At 37.4% G+C, this 15,099-nt stretch overlaps 1 long non-coding RNA gene across 1 annotated transcript; it reads left to right on the top strand.

Annotated features, from left to right (window-relative positions):
- The first annotated feature begins 791 nt into the window (after positions 1-791).
- LOC114032774 lies at positions 792-14,731 on the top strand. The gene is made up of 3 exons (XR_003567869.1): positions 792-1,930; positions 9,560-9,634; positions 13,262-14,731. It is a non-coding gene; the product is annotated as an uncharacterized LOC114032774 (long non-coding RNA).
- Positions 14,732-15,099: the final 368 nt, after the last annotated feature.

The following is a 15,099-nucleotide window of genomic DNA, read 5'->3' as shown; positions in this document are numbered from 1 at the left end:
GTTTTAAATTTTATATCCTTTTGAGAAAATGTTAAGATATATAGTTAATTCATCATCTAAGTCTTTGTGTGACATATTAACACAAATCATGAGATTTCAAATTGGGGGTTAAAATCTTGGCTCTCTGAATTATACTTGTGTGACCTCAGAGAAGTCACTTAACCTTTCTGAGCCTCAGTTTCCACTTCTTCAAAATGAAATTGGATTAGATGGTCTGTCTGAGAATGACAGGAATAGAAAGTTAAGTAGCTTGGGTAACTTTATACTTGCCCTGATTTCCAAATAGTGTTATTACTTACTCGTGATTAGATACATCAGAGCTGTAACCCTGGTAAATGAAAGACCCAGAACTTTATAAATGTTGATAATCAAATGTGTACTGATTTTTAGTTTGATCCAGTGATCTTGGATATTGAAAGTTTTGAGTTTGTTTCAGATCTACCCCAAGTACCAGAGTATTTTCCCTAAGGATAATCCCACACACACCTATGCCGCAGATTGTAAAAACAAGTTCTTCTGTATGGTTTCTAGGCTTAATGGTGTAAAGCAAAGAACCAGATTTCAAATCCTAGCTTTGCTAGCTGTGTTATCTTTGACAGGTTGCTAATCTATAACTTCATCTGTAAAATGAGGGGTTGGAACTAAATCTCACCAAACTCAGAATCCTATGGCTTATATTACTAGGATTTTTTTTTTATTTTGATGAGGCAATTGGGGTTGAGTGACTTGCCCAGAGTCACACAGCTAGTGTTATGTGTCTGAGGCCAAATTCGAACTCAGGTCCTCCTGAGTCCAAGGCTGGTGCTCTATCCATTGCGCCACCTAGCTGCCACCTGTTACTAGGATTTTTAAAAGTTCATTGAAGTGATAAAAAGTACCTCAGAGAGCTATGGAAATACTTCATGCAAAATGCCAATCTAGACAAATAAATTGAGTTGGAATACCTAGCCTACCCAAAATGAAGTGCATAAGAAACATATGAATCCATGCTTAATATGGGTCTAATAAATTTATTGAACCATGTATTAAAGGTGGGTGCAATGGGGAGAGAAGTGTTGATTGGTCAAGAGTTCAATTATGAATGTTAAATTACTTAAACATCAATTATGTCCAGATAACCCTCTTTGGGTTGTCACCTCCATAAAGTGGCTCCACTGTTTTGGACCACTTTCCAAGTGGAAAAATAGAGAGTTGACAACATCTTCTAGTAATCAACATTTCCCCTTAAAGGTTGGCAAAATTTAGAATCTTAAAAGTTAAGAATACTGCATATTTGAATTTAACCAGAAGGAAATGTTATTAAAGTTATTAATTTGGGGGAATAAGCCAGTAATTTGCTAAGTGTTCAATGGAACACCTTGAATTTCTTTGACAAAGCAGTTAGGGTGAAGATCCTGCATTTACCAAATGTTAATGGCCTAGTGGGGATGGGAGGGAAGCTGTATAATTGTCCCACTTTAAAAAAAAAATTAAAAATATTCCCATGATATTTACTTGGTGTTGGGTTTAAGAGAGGTGACAGCCTTAAGATTTTTGTGGTATTTTCAAGTGAGGCATAGTGCAAGTTGAATTTTGAACATCCCTGCATTAGGATAAGGCATGCTAATTGCCTTAGCAAATAGCAAAGTTGTAACAAAATGAAACAGGTAATTAATGTTTGGTCTTCAAAACACTTTTTTTTTTTATTTAACAGGTGTGGCTAAATGCTGGTGCTGACAAATTACTAGGCGCCAGTGGAATGGACAACAGAAGTTACCTTGCTGAATAAAGTTATTGAGGGAAATGGGAGTCTTAAAGAAAACTACAATAATGTTGACACCTAACCAGATTGCATCAGCAGTGGCTGAAAGATGTATATATTTCGAAGTCTCAGACTAGCACGAGGGTGGATCTGGGACCGTTCTCCTTGAGTTAGCATTGAGTTCTCAAGGTAGCACTCTAACATTTAACTTTGGAGAGTAGCTTCACTTGGATTTAACCAGTGATTGAGTGAACAATGTCCTGAATAATTCCAAAGGTCTTTCATTTTTGAGTTAGGGTTTTATTATGTACATTTCTCATATTTATTTGCCCACTTATTCAAAGGAAGATTGTGTGGGAGAAAAGGACTGAATTTAGAGTTTACTTGAATTCCAGTTTTGCCGTGAGATGTGACTTGGCAAATTACCTAAATGATTTGGACCTCAATTTCTTTATATGGAAGTTCTAACTCTCAAATAGGATTTCTTATAGTGGGATTAAATGCAGAAACTGGGACTATAATTCTAGTCTGGCCAGTAAGATTTACATCACTGAGCATCAACATAATCCTTAGGGTAATACCCTTCTAAGACTTTTAACCTAAAACAAATGGTGATATATGGATAAGATAGACATCTGAAAAATAGACACTAAAGAAGAAAAGGGTGTGTTTTGGGAGAGTTTTGAGAGAAATTAGACACTCATAGCATCTTTCCAAGGAATTTGGTTGTACATGTTACACTGAATTTACAAAAAGCATTTTCACTATATTGTAGCAGCACATTTCAAAGTTCTGCTTTGTTGAACTGTGCTGTTCTTTGACCGATTATTTAAAAGCTAGTTTGCTGCCTATCCTTGGCGTTTCATAAATCAGTTTGACCTTTATACCTTTCATGTATTCTGCTTTCACTATCTGCTGTTTTAGTGAGCTTGCTAGTCGTTATGATTATGTCCATCTGTTCCTACAAACGTGGTTATTCCTCTGCAAGATTTTTTTATTAAGATGTTTATAAGCATTTTTCTGTTACTCTTGTAATTCCCTAAATGACTTTCTGTAGGATTTGGTTTTTTGTTTTGAGGTTTTTTTAGGGGGAAAAAACTTATCGTCTGTAATCTGATTTTTTTCTTCCTCTCTCACCTATCCTTTTTTATCCTGCATTTGGTAGTTTTGTGTTTCTGGTTGAGAAAAGTATGATGGACAATTTTTTACAATGGTGTTTGTGGCCACTTGAGCATTTTTTTCCATCAGTACCTTTTTTTTTTTTAAGCCAAAGACAAGGTGTTTATTTAAACATGTTATATTGGACAGACTTTTTAAGGAGTCTGAATGTTAGTGAGCTATTGGCTAGATTATAAGAATCTGAGCAGTGGCTAGGTAATAACAGTCCGAACATCTTAATGGTTACAAGATGGAACTTATATACAGAAAGACTATGGGAGGGATCTGGGAGTGGTCGAGTAGTCTTTGAAGTAATAGAACTCCAGGGACCTGGACCATGAGGCCAAGGGAGAATGGAGCCTAGATAGGATTAAGAGTGGGAAGTAGTCAAAGGCCATAGGGAGGTAAAACCTTGGAACCGATAATTAGGAGATTAGGGTAGCCACAATGAAAAACCACTTTACGGGATTATAGCCTCAGGCTAAGGCCAGAGATTGGGCCCTGTGGGAAAGCCCAGGGTTTTTCCTTTTTACCTTAGTCTCTTTTTTAAAAATTCCTTTAAATTTTATCTTCTTGCCTTCCCAATATCCACTTTTTTCCACAGATCCTTAAGAATTTTAGTTTTTACAACTTCCAAAAAGGTCATTAGTCCTAAAACTACCCCCACGTCTACTTGGATAGTAGAGTACTGAGATTACAATGTTAAATGAGATTAATCCTCTCCACCATTTTGATATTTTCCCAGTCATGTCCAGCTCAGCTTCCCCTCACTTATTCCCTAATCAACTGAGGAAAAAAAAGTTTGGTGTACCTGAAGCTCAAAGTAGAGGACAGCATAGGTTCAAATCTTGGTTCCATTTGCTTTATGCATACGTTATGTTAGCTTCAGTCACACACTTTCTCTTACTGAAGACTCAAATCTAAAATCCGTTACCTCAAGGATTTCATTAGGACTATTCAGATTATTGCTGTGTCTCTAGCCTACCACCAAAAGCTAATGTAATTCTTAGAAAAGATCATTGAGGGGCAGCTAGGTTGCACAGTGGTTAGGGCACCAGCTCTGGAGTCAGGAGGACCTGAGTTCAAATGCGGTCTCAGACACTTAACACAAGTTGTGTGACCTTAGGCAAGTCGCTTAACCCCAATTGCCTCACCAAAAAAGGATCGTTAAGCCTGTGAAGAAAGGCAAAAATAGTTCCAACCTTAAAGGAATTTATGTTCTAACAGAGACCTCTGGTCTTTATAAGAGGTAGGGCTGGATTTATTGATGATATTTGGGAGAAGTCTGAATCTATCCAGAGGCAGTGGAAGGGGAAGGATGTTCAAGTGCAGCAAAACTTGCTATTGACCACAAAATGTCATACAAGTAAACCAGTATGACGCTACGTCAAAGCAATGATATTTTTTGTTTTATCTGAAGTCCCCTTTGCCTCCATGTTAGCTGGTTAGGTGAGCAAGAGTTTACCTACTTTGAATATATTAGTTTCCCCACATTGACATGATACCTGGGAGGAAAAAAGCAGCAAATGTAAGTGAGGATAGTTTTTGAAAGGGATAGTGAGGGGAATTGTTTGTTGCTATTAGGTCCTGTAAGTATAGCTAGGATTTCCATGTTCGTTAGTGACCTCAGATGGTCACTAAAGGCCTGCCTTTTGTGGCTGAAGTAAAGTTCACTCCCCCTGCGTAGTATTGTCTTGCTTACACTAATATTGACTAGCCACGCTGGTTTGTTGAATGGGTGATGTCTACCATCCTGGTTTCCAAAGTGCTTTTTGCTTTGGGGCAAACCTCAATACAAACCAGTTCGTCTTCCTGGAATGTCCTGAAAACAAGTTCAAAGATTGCTTGCTGTCAGTGGTCTGTTATCAGCTGTAGAGGGCACCGAGGCCCAAGTTTTGAGGGAAGAAATTGGACAAACTAATACCGACAGAGTTCTTAGTAGTACTAAATTTAAGGGCTAATTGTTAAAGGAATGAATTTCTCACTCTTAAGAAAATTGAAATAAATGGTGCAGACCATTACATAAATTAACTCTGAATTAATTTCTAATGCATGCTACTAATTCTGATTATTCCTTGATGTCCTTGGGCCTATTTATAAAGTCCTAAATTAAGATTAAGTAATATACAGATCTCTTTAAGGTTTGCAAAGCATGTATTTGTCACCTGAACTTCACAACTCCAAGGTAAGTACTAGAGGTATTATCCCTATTTTATAGAGTTCTCTAGTTATAATTAGTGTCAAAGACTTAAACCCAAGTCTATCTTGCCTCAAATCTACTTTTTGCTACACCACACAATTTCTTGATAAAGCCCTAAAAAATTGCTATATGATTTTTACCAGTTCATCGATGGAAATGAAAATTATTTGCTATAACATACATGAAGTAATTGTTATATTTGAGCATTAGAAATAACAATACCCTCTGATAATCTCCATTTTTCACAGTGTGTATATTTTTTTAAATTCTGATAGTTTTAGATGAACACAGTTGTCATGTTAGAGGTCATTTTTGTTACTTTTATCGAATGTTGCTATTTTAGTTTCCAAAAAATTCCATTAAGTATGTGACAGAAATACACCCAAGCACACACTTAAGATTAAAAATATATATTTGTCCTAGTCCATTTACTGAACACATCCAACGGTAATGTCCAATATGCAATATGAAATATATATATTGGGAATTACTGTATGTGACATAATGCATGACTTGAAAACAGGAAAAGACCCAACTATAAAGAGGGCCACATCAGCAATCATTATTTATGATTTTCAATTCATTTAAGAAATGGAGATAATTGCTTTAGAATCATGTTATGAAGAAACAGATGATTGCCTGTGAAAGCATACCAGTGGAGAAAATTATTGGGTGAATTTTTTTAATGGATTTACTTAAATGGGTGGAAGAAAGTACAATAGGGGACAGTCTAGAGTTCAACTGAATAGAAAAGCACCTGAAGTGAGGAAGTGGAGCTGTTGTATAAATCCCTCCAACTAGGTCAGCTGGCCCACTGCTCCCTTTGATATATACCCGAACTTATTTAAGCACTCCTTAGCCAGACCATTCTATTTGGAAACAGCTCTAAGTTTTGGTTGAACTATGCCTCTATACCTTTCATTGCTGGTTCCAGTTCTATTTGACTTGTTTTTTGACTTGATATTTCTTCTTAGTAACTCCGATCATCCTTATGTGACAGTTTCAAGACCATTCTAGTCTTACCCCTTCAATTCTTCCCAGAATATAGTGCTTAGAACTGAACGTAATACTGTAGATTCGATGCAACTAGAGCAGAGTAAGAGAATTATTTCCTTTTTTCTGGGCACTATATACTGTTAACTGAATAGTTTGCATTAGCCAGGATGATAACTGTGTCATATTGAATGTTCACTAAGGAAGGATACAAGCATTGATTAAACTTAATACTGTGCCTGAAACGCTATGCTATGCGTTTTACAAATACCTCATTTGAGTGTCAAAATAACCCTGTGAGGTATGTATTATCCCCATTTTACAGTTGAAAAAGCTGAGATTAATTGAATTGTCTAGGGCTACACAATGAGGCCAGATTTGAATTCTGACTCCAGGCCTAGCTCTCAACTGTACTACCTAGCTGCCTGTAAGTCTTTTTCATATCTCCCTAAATCACTGTACCTGTAAAAGTGATTAGAGGAAGGGGGAAATTAAGTGCAGGACTTTACATTTATCTCTATTAATTTTGAGTATTAGTTTCAGCCTGGTATTTAAGTCAGTCAATATCCGCAATTCTGCTTCAGTCATCCAGCATTCCTCCTAGCTTTCTTTCATTCATAAATTTCATACTCTTGCCTTTTGTGACTTCAAGTAATTGATAAATGTCTAACAAGACCTTAGTTCAGTTTGATACTGATACATGAATACTGTTAACTAGCTAAAAATCTGCCTAATAACTATAATTCAGCTCATCTTGTCCACGAGCCTTTCAAATGTTCCATGGAAATTGATATGTCTACTACATTCTCATCTAGGGGTCTTAGAACCCTATCATGTCTATCATTTTCAATCTTTCCCTGTCTACTGGCTGATTCCCTACTGCCTGCAATCATGCCTAAGTCTCTCATCCCCATCCTGAAAACGCCCTCCCTTGGTCCTTTTATCTCTGCTACTTATTATCCTAAATTTCTTGTTCCCTTTGTGGCCAAATTTGACCAGAATGTCTACAATAGGTGTCTCCAATTTCTCTCCTGTCTCTCTTCTTAACCTCTTACAATCTGGCTCTGGACCTTAACTGAAACTGCTCTTTCTGAAGTTATTCTTTTCAGTCATGTCCGACTCTTCATGATCACGTTTGGGATTTTCTTGGCAATTACTGGAATGATTTGCCATTTCCTTCTCCGGTTCATTTTACATGAGGAAACTGAGGCAAACAGGGTGGAGCAACTTGCCCAGGGCCACACAGTAAGTGTCTGAGGCCAGATTTGAACTCAGGAAGATGAATCTTCCTGACTCCAGGCCTGGCACTCTATCCACTTCACCATCTAGCTGCCCTGCAAAGTTACTAATAATCTCTTAGTTGCCAAAGCCAATGGCCTTTTCTCAATCTTCATTCTCCCTGACCTCTCTACAGCCTTTGACAATACTGATCACCCTCCTTTTTTTTCTTTTACCAAGTGAAATTTTAATGTTAATCTTTAACATGGCAAGTAAGCAAACATTAGATAATTAGCTATGATTCCTCTATGTCTTCAGTGTTTAGAAGCATATTCCTCTTCATTCTTTAGAGCAGTTAGGAAATATTCTACTCTGACAGCTAGTAAAAATCCTCCAAAACCCCTTTTGAATCCTCTTGACAAAGCAGCCCACAAAGTAGCAGGTTTTCATAACAACCATGTATCGCCAAGCTGCATTTTGGCTCCATGGATCCCTGAGAGCTTGCTTAGCCAACCTCTCCTGGACTCAATGTAGTGGTATTCCTTCCATCTTCCACTGTTTGTAATGAGGAAGTTCAATTTTTCCATGACCATGTCCATTCTCATGTCCATGTGCTATGCCTGACAGGAACCTTGACCTCCCAGGAACACTGGAATCTCAACACCCACCCTCTCCTTCCTGATACTCTCTTCTCTCTAGGTTTTTGGGACATCAGTCTCTCCTGGTTCTCCTACTGTTCCTTCTCAGTCCTTTCTGGGCTCTTATTAAATCACACCATCTAATCATAGGTGACAGGAGATGCTTAAGGTTTGATCCTGGGTCCTCTTCTCCCTCTACAATGTTTCACTTAATGGCCTTACCAACTCCTGTGGATTTTAATTACCGTCTTTAGGCCAATTATTGTCGAATCTACCTATCCTGCCTCAAAGTCTCTGTTAACCTCTTAGTCTTGCATCTCCAGCTGCCTTTCAGATACCTTGTCTACTGGACATCTTGAACTCAACATGTCCAAAGCAGAAAACTTAATACTTTTTCCCCTTAAACTGTTCCCCCTCCTACTTTGTTGCCAAGGCCTACCAATTTCACCTTTATAATATCTCTTAAATATTTCCCCTTCTCTCTGATACCACCACTCTAGTATAGGCCTTTATCACTTCAGCCTGGATTATTGTAATGGCTTGCTGGTGGATCTGCCTGCAAGTCTCCCCCCACTTCAGTCGCTCCTTCATTCAGCCATTAAAGTGATTTTCCTAAAGCCCAGATCTGATCATGTCACAGTCCTCCTCAATAAACTCTAGTAGCTTCCTGTTGTTTCCAGGATCAAATCCAAAATGCTATGTTTAGCCTTCAAAGCCCTTCATAACCTAGCCCCCTCCTATTTTTCCAGTCTTACATCATGCTTCCAAACATGTAGTTTTCAATCTAGTGACACTGGACTCCTGGCTGTTCCACAAACAAGATACTCCATCTCTGCACCTAGGATTTTCTCTGACCATCTCCAATGCCCAGTATCTTCTCCCTCTTCAACTGTACCTTCTGACTTCCCTGACTTTTTTTTAAGTCCCAGCTAAAATCCCATCTTTTACTGTAAGCCTTCCCTAACCCGTCTTAAATCTAGTGCCTTTCCTCTGTTAATTATATCCTATTTATCCTGTATATAGCTTGTTTTGTATATCTTTGTTTGCATGTTGACTCCCCTATTAGATTGTAAGCTCCTTGAGGGCAGAGTCTTTTGCTTCTTTTTGTATCCCCAGCACTTTCCATAATACTTGCCACATAGTGGGTGCTTAATGTTTTATTGATTTATTACTAAAGGAAATGAGCTTAGTTTGGCATGTCTCGTTCAAAGTGAACTTGTTAGCTTATAGTGACCATCACTACCCTTTTTAAGTGCTTACAGATCATTTGCTCCAGATCACAGAATCTCACCAAAAAAGATCTCAAAGGTCTAGTCCAACATATGCCAGAATAGGAATCCCATCTACAGTAATACTTATGAGTAATTAACCTCTGCTTGTCTTAAGACCTCATGAAGGATAATTTACTACTTCAAGGGAGTCCATTCACTTGGGATTAGCCATATTAGTTTGATAAACTATCACCTCTATATACTTCAGGAGAGACTCACCAACTACCTGCTAATAATTGATTCAAAGGCTGTTCATTATGCCTGGAATACATTGTGGCTTGGCTTTGGATGATTTACTTAGCTTGAGTTAAAACTAGCCTGTTTTCTGATTATTTGACAGTTGGATGGAAATATGTGACCTAGAAGCTGAGAACAATCATCCCAGAATGAAAATTTCACTGTAATGCATCTATGGGTAAGGATTGATTATGAGACATTGCAAAAGTCTCAGTGCATTTTTAAGTTTTAGAAGATCAAAATTGCGCTAAGACTTTTGGAACACCATGTATAATCATGAAAGGTTAGTTGAAAGAGTAAAATCCAATTTATCTCTGCATCCCGGAGAAATGCTCTCTACAATGCTGAAAGGGATCACTAACTCATGAAGTAATCATCATTTTTAGCTCATTATTGGAAGATTCTCATATTAAGCCAAAATCTGCCTCTTTGTAACTTTTTAAAAATTATTATGAACTTAACCATTCTTTTTGGAACTTATATCCATCAGTCCTAGCTCAACCTTTTGAATAACAGAGGAGTCTCATATAAACAGGTAAAAATGGAAGAAAAAAAACAGAGCTCGATTCAGTCCTTTTATTTTACAGGTAAAGAAACAAGGGTTCAAGAAGTAAGTGACTTGTGAAAAGTCACACAGCTAATAAATTAGACGGGCAGGATTGAAGCTAAGTCTGTTGATTCCAAATCTAGGGATCTTGCCAATACAGCAGGGTTGCTTTTATTGAGAGTTGATCCTGTCATTTCCATCTTCTCTAATCCAAACATCCTAAATTCCTTATTCTCTATATTACATGTGGGGTTTTTTTTAACCCCTCTGTATCCTGGCTGGTTATCCTCTAGATTTACTCCTAGTTTGTCAGTTTTCCTCTTCAGTTTAATTCATGAAACATTAGACAACTTGTATGGTTATGTGATACTCTGGGGATACAAAAACCTGCTCTAAATGGGTATAAGTTAATGGAAGGCAGGGAGAGCAAGTGTGTAAATAAATATGAGAGTGAGAACATCCAGACTAAGCACCCTGAAAAATTTGAGAATGGAGAGATTTTTATCTGGGAGATTCAAGGAGGGCTTCATAGACGAGGTGGTAGCTGAGATGGAACTTGGAAGAAAGTTTAATGAACACATAAATGAAAGAGTAGAATGGAAACAAGAATGGGAACAGAGGGTAACTCAGTTTGACCATAATATAAAGAGGGATTTTATAGTAAGTCTTGACATATTGGTTGGAGCCCAATTATAAAGGCCTTCCAAAGTCAAGAATTCTAATCTTATTTGGTGGGCAATGGTGGGGTGGAGGATACAGTGCTAGTGAAGGTTTTTCAGCAGAGGAATGACAACATAATGTTATGAGGAAGATTTTTTTGGGCAGTAATATAGAGAATAGGTAGATGGGGTAATCTGTGAGGAGACTAGGTAAGAAAAGATAAGTGCCTAAACAAAGGCAAACATAATGGAAATGTAGATTAGGCTCCAGATGGAAGAGATACTGCAGAGTCAGCACCTGGCAATTGTTTGGAGACATGAGTGAGGGAGTGGGACAATCAAACATGATTCCCATTTTATGAGCCTGGGTGCCTGGGAAGATGCTGCTGCTAACAAATCAGAGGAACCAATTTAGGGAGGCAAATCATAGGATTATACATAGAATTTAGAGCTGGAAGTGACCATAGATATCATCTAGTCATCTCCTTCACCCCACATCATCGTACAAAGGAGAAAACATGCCCCGATATATTAAGCAAAAAGTTGGACACAACTGAAAAATGACTGAACAACAAAATATGCTTATGGTAGCTTTATCCTAGAGGGACTTGATGCTTTTATCTCTGAGTTACAGAATCTTAGAATTAAAAAATGCAATGCAGTAGAACAGGCATTAAATTTGGAGTCAGAGGACTTGAATTTGAATCCCAACCTTGCTATTTACTATCTGAGTGACTCCAGGCAAGTTGTTCTAGGCTTTAAGTTTCCTCATCTGCAAAATGGGTACAGGAGGCAGGACTGGAATAATCTCTAAGATTCCTAGTTCCCAATCATATGACCTAATGACCTACTGGTTCAACTGCTTACCTGATGCAGGAATCCCTTCTACATTATTCCTGAAAAGTGATTGGATCTGAAACTATATTGGGAAAATAGTCAAGAGGAATCCTTTGTCCCATGGCATCCCTACCCTTGGAGTACAATTTCAAAAATGTTTCTTATAAGGGCGGATAAAGAAATGTGAAGTAGAACAATCACACTAGTGTCCAGAGGCATGATACTCACTATAAACACTTCAAGAATCTACTAAGTAGTGTACAGTCAGTTGGAATCATTCCCTTCCTGGATTTCTCAAAAAACAATTGCTCAATGTAATGCTTTGTTGGCTGCTTTCCCTCTGCACAAACCATGAATATTTTAATTTGCTACATATTTCAGACCTTGTTTGATGCTTGGTCTTCCATGGAAACCATTTAGGTATGTTTCTGTTTGACATAGTTCTTAATGAAAGACTTTTGGATGGGAATCTTCAATATATGATAGTTGCATTTCTACTAATATTTGACTGAGTAGTTTGCAACTCTAAGTCTCTCATTTAAAAATCCATTTTTATTTATAATGAGAAAAATACCCAGTTAGAGAAATTTATCAAATTAAAGTAATAGCTCATATGTATCATCTGTTTCAGTGGATAGAAAGATTTCTTTAAGGTTTATAAAGTGTTGTCCTAACATCATTCCTGTAAGGTAGACAGTGTGGAAGAAAGAGGTTCAGATCAAATGCTTTGCCCTTGGTCACAGAGTATTTTACTGGAACTGGAATTTGGAACAAGGTCTAGCTTAGTGGATAGAGTGCTGGGCCTGGAGTCAGGAAGACTTGAGTTCAAATCCAGCATCAGACACTTCTTAGCTGTGTGACATTGGGCAAGTCATTCAATTTCTGTTTGCCTTAATCCACTGGAGAAGGAAAGGGCAAAACACTACTAATCTTTTCCAAGAAAACCACATGTCATGAAGAGTCAGACATGACTGACTGAACAACATCGTCTTACTTGGAATTTAGTGCTCTCTGCATTGGACCACATCACTTTAAATAATAATGTTATCAAATACTCAAATGTGACCTCATTGATGTGGCTATTCCAATCTAATGATAGATTGCAACCCTCTGTACTTGAACATCCTATGCAATAATTCTGTGTCTTTCCCTGAGTTCTCCTCAGAGAGTTTTACACCATCCTGGGAGCCTTCTTTGACTTTCTTGAGATCACAAGGAAGACAATGGGGCACAAAGGCCATCTAACAAGTTGTCTCTGATCCTTGACCCATAACCAACTCATCTTTTTCAGTCATATATTTCTACTCCAGTTCTCTGTTGCTCCTCATATGTCATATGTTATGGCCTTCTCATATATACCATATGTCTCTCCATTGCCCTTTGAGTGATGCACAACTTTAATTTTTTAGAAATTGTAGTTTTCCATGTCCAAGATGCAGATAGTGCTAATTGATACTGAGTTGGGCCCAGAATTAGGAAGAGGAGAATTGACTGGATTGCCTATAGGAAACAACAGATCTTTAAAGGTCCCATGCTTCTCCCTAAAATAAAGACCCATGTGACATGTCACAAAAAAGCTTTTTATTTGATATACTGATGGATGAGCTCTGTAGGTTGTCCATTTAACAGAGGGTCCTAATTCAAGGTAGTCTCTGTGACTATACTTTTTGAAAAATTGCACTGTTTTGATATATGCATAAGAGACCCCTTAAAGGTGTCATTTTGCTATGCCAAATAAAATTTTGTTTTGTTTGTTTTCCAGGGGAGGAAGTACAATACAACGTCAAGAACACTGGCTCTGGAACCAGAGGACCTGGCTTCAGATATTGCCTCTGATCTTTACTACCTGTGTGACCTTGTGATCACAACCTCCCTAGGCCTCAGTTCATTATGAGGGGATAGATTAGATGGCCTCTCAAGTCCCTTCTGACTGTAGATCTGTGTGCCTATGATTTAATTTATTCCTAGTGCTCATTTGGCCTTATGGTAAACAATAAGCACCATGGGGTCTTATATTTCTATATCTTTCAGTCAATTGAGTGATGATATGTGGTCTAATGTACAATATCATTTGCAAAAGCCTGCCTGTTACCTACTAATAACCTCATCAAGGATACCTTCCAGTTGGATATATATTATTCTTATTAAACTTTTGTATAAATAGGAGAGTAGGCACATAATTTGGTAGTTGTTGATACCCCCTTAGTATCAACCTCCCATTTTCCAGGTATTAATAAGGTCTGAAATACTTTTCACACTTTTGGATTCATAGATACCTAGTGAATCGATCCTTCAATGCCCTCATGATTATGTAATTGCTCTTCAGTATGGATCTTCTCTGTATATATACCTGTTCTTATCAACTACTTTTTCCTATCCTTGTGATCTCTTATCTACCTTCTCTCTAACCACATCTGCAACTGTGAAGTTCAAGTCTCTTAGTATTGTGCTTCTACTTTCCTTGAGGATGAAAAGAGGTTTTTGTTTGTTTGCAAATATTTTGCAAATTAGATATTTTCTGTCTTTTGTTTGCTGACCTCCTTATTTCATCTTGAAATGCTCTCAGATGATTTTGCTTAGCTGGATCTTTCACAAAACTTTCTTTAAAATTATTTTCTTTAAATTGTTATTGATATTTTTTCTCTTACATTGCCTTCATTTTGCAACATATCCCTCTGTCTTCCCCTTCCCAGAGATTTCTCTCTTATAACCAAGATTAAAAAAGCAAAGAAGGGAACAAACATTAATCAAGCATCTATTATGTAATAGACACTGTGTGAAGGGGGAAAAATATCGTTTCAGCAAAACTAACCAATCAATTGAGTCTGGCAGTCCAGAACCTACATTGGTCCATATTCTTAGTCCTCACCTGTAGCTGTGTGACCCTGGGCAAGTCACTTAACTCCACACAGTCAGGAAGATGCATTTTTTCATATCTTTTCCAAAGCCAATCTTGGTCATTATAGCTATACAATATTTTCATTTTGGGGGGTTCTCTTTACATTGTTGTACTCAAACTGTATACATTCTTTTCCTATTTCTGTTTACTTCACTCTGTTATCAGTTTATCTAACGCTTCCCATGTTTCTCTGAAGGCAGCCAAGTGGTGCCATGAATAGAGCACTCGACCTGGGGACCTAAATTTAAAACTGACCTCAGACTCGCTAGCTGTGTGACGCTGGACAAGTCAATATTAACTGCTGTCTGTCTCAGTTTCCTCATCTGTAAAATCGGGATAATAATAGTACCTACCTCCCAGGGTTGTTTTAAGGATCAAATTATGAGTTAATATTTTTAAAGTGTTTTGTAAACCTTAAAGCACTATATGAATCCTAGCTATTCTTTAAATTCATTGTTTTTTATGATACACTATTATCCCATTACGTTCATGTAACATATTTTGGTTAGCAATTCCCCAATCAATGAATATCTATTTTATTTCTAATTATTTACTAGTGCTGCTACAAATATTTTGGTGTATAGAGGACCTTTCAATCTTTGACCTCCTTTCCTCAAGCTTGCTATAAACTATAAATCGTCCACTGTTTTCTCTAGATTTTATAAGTCAAATGCTACTTATTGTTTTAATAATATTTTATT

Source organism: Vombatus ursinus, unplaced genomic scaffold (genome assembly GCF_900497805.2).
Source record: "Vombatus ursinus unplaced genomic scaffold, bare-nosed wombat genome assembly UNPS02005659.1, whole genome shotgun sequence".
NCBI classification, from domain to species: Eukaryota; Metazoa; Chordata; class Mammalia; order Diprotodontia; family Vombatidae; genus Vombatus; species Vombatus ursinus.
The sequence above is the reverse complement of the archived record's forward strand: the minus strand, read 5'-3'. Positions and strand labels throughout refer to the sequence as shown.